Genomic DNA, 9,092 nt, shown 5'->3' with positions numbered 1-9,092 from the left:
TGCGCAAGGTTCTACCCTTGTTTGGATTTGGGAAGAGCCTGCATGACCAGTGGAAAAGAAAATCCACCCCACCCCCTCACATACAAAGATTAAACTGCACCTGTTGAACTTCTGCATGGGCACAGCTAGGACGTGATGCAAGAGGCTGTAAGACTGGAGGAATAAAAGGTTGGGTAGGGGCAGAAATCCGAGGCCACAGCAGGCTTATGAAATAGAGTTGGTGGTGCAATTGGCAAAATGGGGTACCCAATGGCATCTTATTCTTGCCAACTCTGTTTCTGGGTGTGTGCGCCCCCAATGCTGGACATTCCTGGAAGAATTCAACATTCCTGTTGAAGTGTCCAGGATTTCTTCGGGGGGGGGGAGGGGGGTACCTAGATGCCAAGTCCTGAAGGGTTGGGAACCCTATTCTTTAGCCACAATGCTTGTGAAACTACAGATTTATTGCACCAGAAATGAGGTTAACAATGCGTTGGGGGAGGGGATGCTAGGATGTTAAGGGGGTGAGTGAGAGAAGACAGCAGGGTCAGGTGAGTGGGAGAGCAAGGCTTTCCTCTCCAATGAAATCCAATTTAAGTTGTATATCTTGTCCCAGGGATTGATTTGGGAAGAGGGGTGGGGATGAAAATGTGCTTGTCCTCACCTACAAGAAAGGCGGTATATAAATACCTAGTTGTTATTATTATTAGAACCAGAGTATCAGATGACCCACAATTCCAATGGGGTGGACAGAAGTGTGCATGTCATGATCTGGATTGCTCTAAGGCAGGGGTCTCCAAACCCCAGCCCAGGGGCCAGATGTGACCAGTCTCTGATCCCGAGATCCTCTGGTCCAGCTGACCAAACACAACCAGAGTTGTGCTTGTGGGGTGGGTGAATGGGGGTCCATTTAAGTGTGTGCTTTATTTCTTGACCTGTGTTCATGCTTGGAGAAGTCCTGGACAGTTGAGCCCATTCAGTTATTCATTCATCTAAGTTCCATCTCCAATGTATTTATTTAAATTTTATATTTAATTATTTTTTTCCAGACCTTGACACTGTGCCAGATGTCTGATGCAGCCCTTCCACCAAAACGTTTAGAGACCCCCTACTCTAAGGCCAGCATTTCTGCATATGCACACATTCCTAAGGAAACATGGCAACCTTGTTTTTGAGTGGTATGAAAAGCAGGGGACAAAAACTAGACCCAGAGGCCTGGCTTTGGTCAACTCCTCCCTTTAACCCTTGCACAGCCATGAGTGGAAGCAAAATGAACAGGGTGACAGCCTAGTCGTGCAGCATTCTTTCATGCAAGTCCCCCGCAGACCCTGTCCTCAACCAAAAAGAGGGGTTTTTTTTTTGTCCTTTCTCTTTTCAACAGGGCTCCACTGATCCCAGTGGGCAGGGAATCACGTTAACAACATCCTGCCCATCTCAGCAGGAGGGTTACCAAATTAATGCATCATTCTTTATGTTTGGCTGGCGATCACAGATGCATTGTCTTGTGAATGAAGTTATTTCAAGGCTTTATGATCATTGCAGGCACATCAGCTGGAGGACTCAACATGAAAGTCCACCTTGAGGAGGAAAAGCAAGCAGGGTGGAAACCTATGGGATTCCCTGTCACATGATACGGTGGTGACCATACAGTGCCTGTTAAAAGGGGGCTGGACAAATCATGGGGGAGACATCAATGGGTATAATCCAGCATGCTTTTGTGTGTGCAACCCTGCAAGGGAAGGGGGTCAGCCAGAAGTCCAGCTCCCCCTAATTCTACCCTCCCTGAATCGTCCGGAGTGGTCCACCTGCAGTCCTCAAGATGCCCCAGAGTTGGCTGTGGGGAGGGGGTTGATCTTCACCTTTAGTCCTACTCCACAGGAGCTCCTTCCTCCTATCCCTTGTGCTCTGTGGGGTCCCAAGACTCAAACAAGGACTGTAACAAGCCATGACCTCCTGCTGCACTCTTTAGCAGAACTGTGAGGGATAAGTCCAGACCTGGACAACATGCCACTCTAATTTTCAGGGGCAGCCTGTCTCTGAACAGCAGGTGCTGGGCGGGGGGGGGGGAGAGACAGTACAGGAAGGACCCTCTGTCCTCCTGCCTGAATTTGTCGTCTTTGCTACTGGTCCTGTGTGAAGTTGAGACTGTACCTATTCAAGCTGCAGCTGCAGCGATGCTCCTAGCTTAGACAGCTTTGAACAGGATTAGACAAATCCATGGGGTGCTGTACTTGCTTGGTGCTGGGCAAGGAGTTGGACTGGATGACCTCCCAAGTCCCTTCCAACTCTAACCGTCTATGATTCCATGTAGAGGATAAGATGATGATCAATGGGTTTCAGTCTTGCAGGTAAACGGAGCCACTATAATCCAGCCATGTTCCTGAAGACCAGTTGCAGGGAGCAAGCAAGTACTGGGCTTGTCCTGTTTGTCAGTGTGTTGGCCCTAGTCAAAATCAAGACCCTACAACTCAACAGGGTTCTTCATGGTACTGAAATGATATATAATGGAGTAAAAATGTCAAACATTAGCAAATATTCTGACCCCCCCCCCTAAAAAAAAAGTTGCTTCGGACCAGATAAATCTTGTAGCAGGCTGGACAGAACAGGCTGAATAGTTTGGAGACACCTGTTCTGGACAAAACTCAGCTAGATGGACCCAGCCTCTAGCTTAGAAGGAAGCTGTTTCCTTCCTGAGTATTGATGAAGGTTCAAGTGACTGTGTAAAAGAGCAAAATATAAATACTGCACCTGCACACAGAAAATTAGTGTGTCAGGGAAGAGCCGCACATAAGAAGAGCACCACTGGATCAGGCCATAGGCCCATCTAGTCCAGCTTCCTGGATCTCACAGTGGCCCACCAAGATGCCTTGGGGAGCACACAAGACAACAAGACACCTGCATCCTGGTGCCACTCCCTTGCATCTGGCATTCAGAGCTAGACTACTTCTAAAACCAGGAGGCTGATTATAGTCATCATAGTTTGTAACATCATGACGTGTAACCCTGACATGCTTGTTTTCTACTGCAGGGATTTTTATTTGCCTCTGTGTAGGAAATATTTGCCTCTGTGTCAGCCCTCTGAGCCCTCACCTGCAACCTGTAAAGATACAATTCCAGACACGAGTTGTATCTCAGTGGATCTACCCCACTGAGAAGCAGATCAAATGCAACTCATGAAAGCTGCAACCCTATCCACACTTGCCTGGGAGTAAGCCCTACTGACTATGATGAGACTTACTCCTGAGTAGACATGCATAGGATCGGGCTGGACGACAGACTTTTAATTGTGGTTTGTCCCTACAATCTGCTATTCAAAATATTTTTTAAAAATCAAATCCAAGGGTTTCTGGCACCTTAGAAAGCCTAATGCAGTGATTTTCAACCTTTATTTTCTAGCAGCACACTGACAAGGCATTAAAATTGTCAAGGCGCACAATCAGGTTTTTGACAATTTACAAGACACACCATGCTGGCAGTGGGGGCTCACATTCCCCATTGTCGCTACTAATAAATGACCTTCCCCCAAATTCTGGTGGCACACCTGTGGACCACTCGTGGCACACCAATGCGCCATGGGACAGTGGATGAAAATGGCTGGCCTAATGCATTTATTTTTCTACTATAAAACCACCCCAAAAGCCTGAGCCACAAGCTTTTTCTGCTATGCAATGGACTCACACCCTCTTCTGAAAAGTTAATTTAGAGATAGACTGCCTCTGAACATGGAGGCTCCCCTGAGCCATTGACATGTAATTCCCCCCCCGTTTTAATTATTGCAATTATTTAATAAGAGCAATCATAATTAAAATTATTTTTAGTATATAGATAATTACTTAAAAATAATAATGCCATCCAGGCAGTCCTAGTGCTTTGCAGGGCAGGAGGGCTGCCCCCTTGCACACCCCAAAACTGCCCAGGCATTGCAACCTACAATAGAACTGCAAGGGACCAATGAAGCAGGCAGCAGAAAAAGGGTTAAAGCTGGTCCAGGCTGCGTGGGCGGGGACGTGCTCAGAGGCATCCAATCAGCAGCAGCCCAAGGAGGTATGCCCTCAAGGGGAAGTTTGGTTGAGCAGCGGGGAAACACCTACTGTAGTGCCAGGCGGCGGCCGCCAATGGGAGCGCGGCTCTGCGGTGGAGTGATTTCGCGTCACAGCTCTGCCTCTAGGATTACATCATGTGGGCGGGGCTAGCTCCCGCCTCCACGTGGAGAGAGGGAAGAGAGGGGGATGCCAAAGTCATATCAAAAGGGGCGTGGCTTAAATTTAAAGGGCCCGCGCTCATTTGCTGCCAGGTGGAATTTCTGCAAGAACTGAAGGGTTAGGGGAGGCAGCATAGAATGAATGGGCTGAATCAGGCAGGGAGTGAGTTGGGGGTGGGGGACCTTTTTCTTTAGAATGAGCCTGGGGGAAAATATATATGCAAAAAACACATGCTGCAATGCCTCCGAGCTTTCAGGAGAGAGCTTTTCCATACCTACCTGCAAGGAGCCTGTGGAACTCCTTGCCACAGGATGTGGTGCCCATCACTGGTGACAAGCCATGATGGGTATGTGCAACCTCCTAGTTTGAGAAGGAGGCAACCTCAGAATGCCAGGTGCAAGGGAGGGCAGCAGGAGGCAGGTCTCTTGTTGTCTTGTGTGCTCTCTGCAGCATATGGTGGGCTGCAGGAAGCCGGAATAGATGGGCCTAGGGCCTGATTCAGCAGGGCTCTTCAGATGTTCTTATGCCCCCTTCCTCCACAGAGGTCAGGGCTACCTACATGATCCTCTCCTCCCCCTCCAGGTGAGTGCCCCAAAGCCACCCACTGAGCTGCATGGCCAAGCATGGATCTTTAGTCAATTCCTCTAACCCAGTGTTTCCCAAACTTTTTAGCACTGGGATCTATTTTTTTAACAGTCAATCTATCACGACCCACTAGACCAGTGATTTTTCAACCAGTGTGCCTGCAGGTGTGCCACATGAGTTTGGGGGAGGGACATTTATTAATAGGGCCAATGGGGGTGTGGGTTTCCCACTAGCAGTGTGCCTTGTCAATTGTCTAAAAACTGATAGTGTTTTTGTAAAAAAAAAAAAATGTCAAAAATCTGATAACCTTGACAGTTTTAGCACCTTGTCAGTGTGTCATGAGATGAAAAAGGTTGAAAATCACTGCTGTTAAAAAGCACAGGAGCCCTGCCAGGAGGAAAAGTTGGCAACTCCAGTGCTTGGAGAAAGGGGGAAGCAGACACAAATCTTTGCAGCAATAGTTATTAACTGTCCAAAAGCCTTCTTGAGTGCCACTTTTTATCTACCCCTGTCTGCTATCTTACCCTCTCACCTATCCCAGACCACCACAAAGCCTCTGCTTTCAGCAGTTAAGTCCCCCTTATCTTTCACAGCAGAAATTTCTATCCGAGATAAAACAGGTGCCATTTCCCCTGCACTGAACAGCTGGACTTCTGCCTCTCACACAGCTGTTCAAATGCACAGGAGCCCCATCCAGGGTTAAAGCTGGCAACCTCAGCTTCAGCCAGTTTAGCTGGGTGGGAGTATTTGTACTAGGCTTGCATCTTTCCAAAAGTTCTGCCCTGTCAGAGTGACAGCAAACAGAAGTCTGCACTGTGTTTTACTAGAATGTTGTGGCAGACAAAAAAGCGGAGGCACATGATGTGCTGGACAGCAGTAAACAAGTTCGCGCAACAGACACCAGCCAGTGGGCAGGGCAGTGAACAAAGGCGTCAACAGGCATTTCGAAAATGGCATGGCAGCAGCAAGGACACACGTGCCACGGTGCAGGGGTGGAGGAACCGCGGCTTGTTTGCCTAGAGAGCGAAGCTCAACTAGGCCAAGTTGTGGCTTGGATATAATCTGGCACCTACATGTCTCCTCTGCCTGCCTGCACGTCTGCCCTCCAGGAGGCTGGCATAGGTGAACATTCGTGGAAATGCAGAAGGCAGCGTTCCCTTCCATCATCACCATTACACAGCCTAAAGAGCTTTTCTTTGAAAGACTAGAGGGACAAGCAGAGTGGCGAGAGCTGCTTCCTCCAATCACCAAACAGAACCTTCATGTGCAAGAGTAACATATCTGCAACGTGTTACAGGATGAGCACCTGAGGCTTGCAAGCTCTCCAGAGCAGTGGCTCTCACACATGTAGCACTGGGACCCACTTTTTAGAATGAGAATCTGTCAGAACCCACCAGAAGTCCTGGAAATGGAAGTATGGAAATTTTTAACAATCCTACCCACACTCACCCAGGAGTAACTCCCATTGACTATCATTGTTAGAAGAATATAGATAGTAGCTTGTTAAAAGTACAGGTCTGTAACATTTCCCCAAATGCAGTCACATCTCATAGTAGCATCAAGTCTAATAGATTAAAATATTGAAATGAATGGGGACCCACCTGAAACTGGGTCCCGACCCACAATTTGAGAAACACTGCTCCAGAGACCTCAGCTGCTGTGGGATCTAGCAAAGCAACACTTAAGTCACTGAGGCCTAGTGTTTATTATTATTATTAATTAACAGTATTTATATACCGCTTTTCAACTCAAAGTTCACAAAGCGGTTTACAGAGAAAAATCAAATAACTAAATGGCTCCCTGTCCCAAAAGGGCTCACAATCTAAAAAGATGCCAAGGAATACCAGCAGACAGCCACTAGAACAGACAGTGCTGGGGTGAGGTGGGCCAGTTACTCTCCCCCTGCTAAAAAAAGGAGCACGCACTTAAAAAAGTGCCTCTTACCCCATTAGTGGCCACCCAATTAGTGGCTCTCTTTATTCTTCTTGTTAGTAACAGGGAGTACCTCTGACCAAACTAGAAGCATTCTTGGAGACCCTCCTTGGTCAGAGGTACCACCACGAGACCAAGGTGCAAATCAGGCAGTCCTCAATTAGAAGACGACCTTCGCCATGAAGTCAAATCTCTCCATCTGCAATATGATACTCCTGCAAGGATCATACTTACCTGACAGGGCTGCTGTAAAGTCAGTGACAAGGGAAGGGGGTCCAAGCCAGAGGTCTGGCTCCCCCCCCCCCATTTCATCCTCCTTGCATCTTTGAGGATGGTCTTGTTCCACCTGCAGTTCCTGCAAGGTCTCAGAATTGGCTGTAACGAGGGGGTTGCTGTCACCCTTAGGCCTCCTCCACCACGTTGGGGTCATCTTACCCCCTTGGGAGTGGCTGGGCTGCCTCTCTGGGTGCCCCCAGCTTGTTGTTCCCTCTCATCCCTGGCCTGCAGGAGGCAGAAGGCTGTTGTTCCCACCCCCTTCCTGCTCTGCCCCCCCCCCCACCTTCTTCAACCCTGACCAGGTCCTTCCCTGTGCCTTGTGATGCAATCCCGGCTCTAAGGGATCCCAAGGCCCAAACATCATACTGCACACATTCACACCCCACCGTGCTCTCCTGTGGACCCACGAGGGGCAAGTCTGGATCCGGACAGGCAACACTTTGCAAACTTGACAATGCTGTTCAAATGCTACTAACGGCATTTGTCCTCAACTGTCCCTTGCAATTCTCTGCAACCTCCTTTCATAGATAGCTACCGCCTGTGCCAAAATTTTGACTGTAAGCTCCATGGGGGCAGAGACCTGTCCTCTTTTCCTTTTAGCTTATGAAACTAAATGTTAGTTAGTTGGCAACCTTCAGTCTCGAAAGACTATGGTATCGCGCTCTGAAAGGTGGTTCTGGAACAGCGTCTAGTGTGGCTGAAAAGGCCGATTCGGGAGTGACAATCCCTTCCACACTGGGAGCAAGTGCAGTCTGTCCCTGGTCTGTCTCCCTGGCTATGGGCCTTCCTTCTTTGCCTCTTAGCCTCAGACTGTTGGCCAAGTTCTCTTCAAACTGGGAAAGGCCATGTTGCACAGCCTGCCTCCAAGCGGGCCGCTCAGAGGCCAGGGTTTCTCACTTGTTGAGGTCCACTCCTAAGGCCTTCAGATCCCTCTTGCAGATGTCCTTGTATCGCAGCTGTGGTCTACCTGTAGGGCGCTTTCCTTGCACGAGTTCTCCATAGAGGAGATCCTTTGGGATCCGGCCATCATCCATTCTCACGACATGACCGAGCCAACGCAGGCGTCTCTGTTTCAGTAGTGCATACATGCTAGGGATTCCAGCACGTTCCAGGACTGTGTTGTTTGAAACTTTGTCCTGCCAGGTGATGCCGAGAATACGTCGGAGGCAGCGCATGTGGAAAGCATTCAGTTTCCTCTCCTGTTGTGAGTGAAGAGTCCATGACTCGCTGCAGTACAGAAGTGTACTCAGGACGCAAGCTCTGTAGACCTGGATCTTGGTATGTTCCGTCAGCTTCTTGTTGGACTAGACTCTCTTTGTGAGTCTGGAAAACGTGGTAGCTGCTTTACCGATGCGTTTGTTTAGCTCGGTATCGAGAGAAAGAGTGTCGGAGATCGTTGAGCCAAGGTACACAAAGTCATGGACAACCTCCAGTTCATGTGCAGAGATTGTAATGCAGGGAGGTAAGTCCACATCCTGAACCATGACCTGTGTTTTCTTCAGGCTGATTGTCAGTCCAAAATCTTGGCAGGCCTTGCTAAAACGATCCATGAGCTGCTGGAGATCTTTGGCAGAGTGGGTAGTGATAGCTGCATCGTCGGCAAAGAGGAAGTCACGCAGACATTTCAGCTGGACTTTGGACTTTGCTCTCAGTCTGGAAACTAAATAAGTGAAACTAAATTTATGAAACTAAATAAGCTTAGTTATTTAGCTTAACCAAATAACTTAACATTTAGTTATTAAATAAATAAATATTTAATATATTTAAATATAGTTATGTAATATATTTAATATTTATTATATATACTATTTAATATATTTAATTTAATATAGTTATTTAATTAACATTTAACATAGTTAAATGTTAAATAAATAACTTTATTTATTTAACCAATAATTTTAATTAAATTTAGTTAACCAAACTAAATTTAGCTTAGTTAAATTTAACTAAGTTTAAGTTTAACTTAACTGTGTGTTATGCACAGTAAAGTTTAAGTTAAGTTTAAGTTTAACTTAACTGTGTATAATTGTGTGTTACACACACAGGCAGTGGATGTCGGCATAAATATATCTGCAGGGTTTGTGGGCCTTTCAGAGAGACCCACGCAGCCCATCCGTT

Source organism: Tiliqua scincoides, chromosome 13 (assembly GCF_035046505.1).
Source record: "Tiliqua scincoides isolate rTilSci1 chromosome 13, rTilSci1.hap2, whole genome shotgun sequence".
NCBI lineage: Eukaryota > Metazoa > Chordata > Lepidosauria > Squamata > Scincidae > Tiliqua > Tiliqua scincoides.
Note: the sequence above shows the minus strand (reverse complement) of the source record.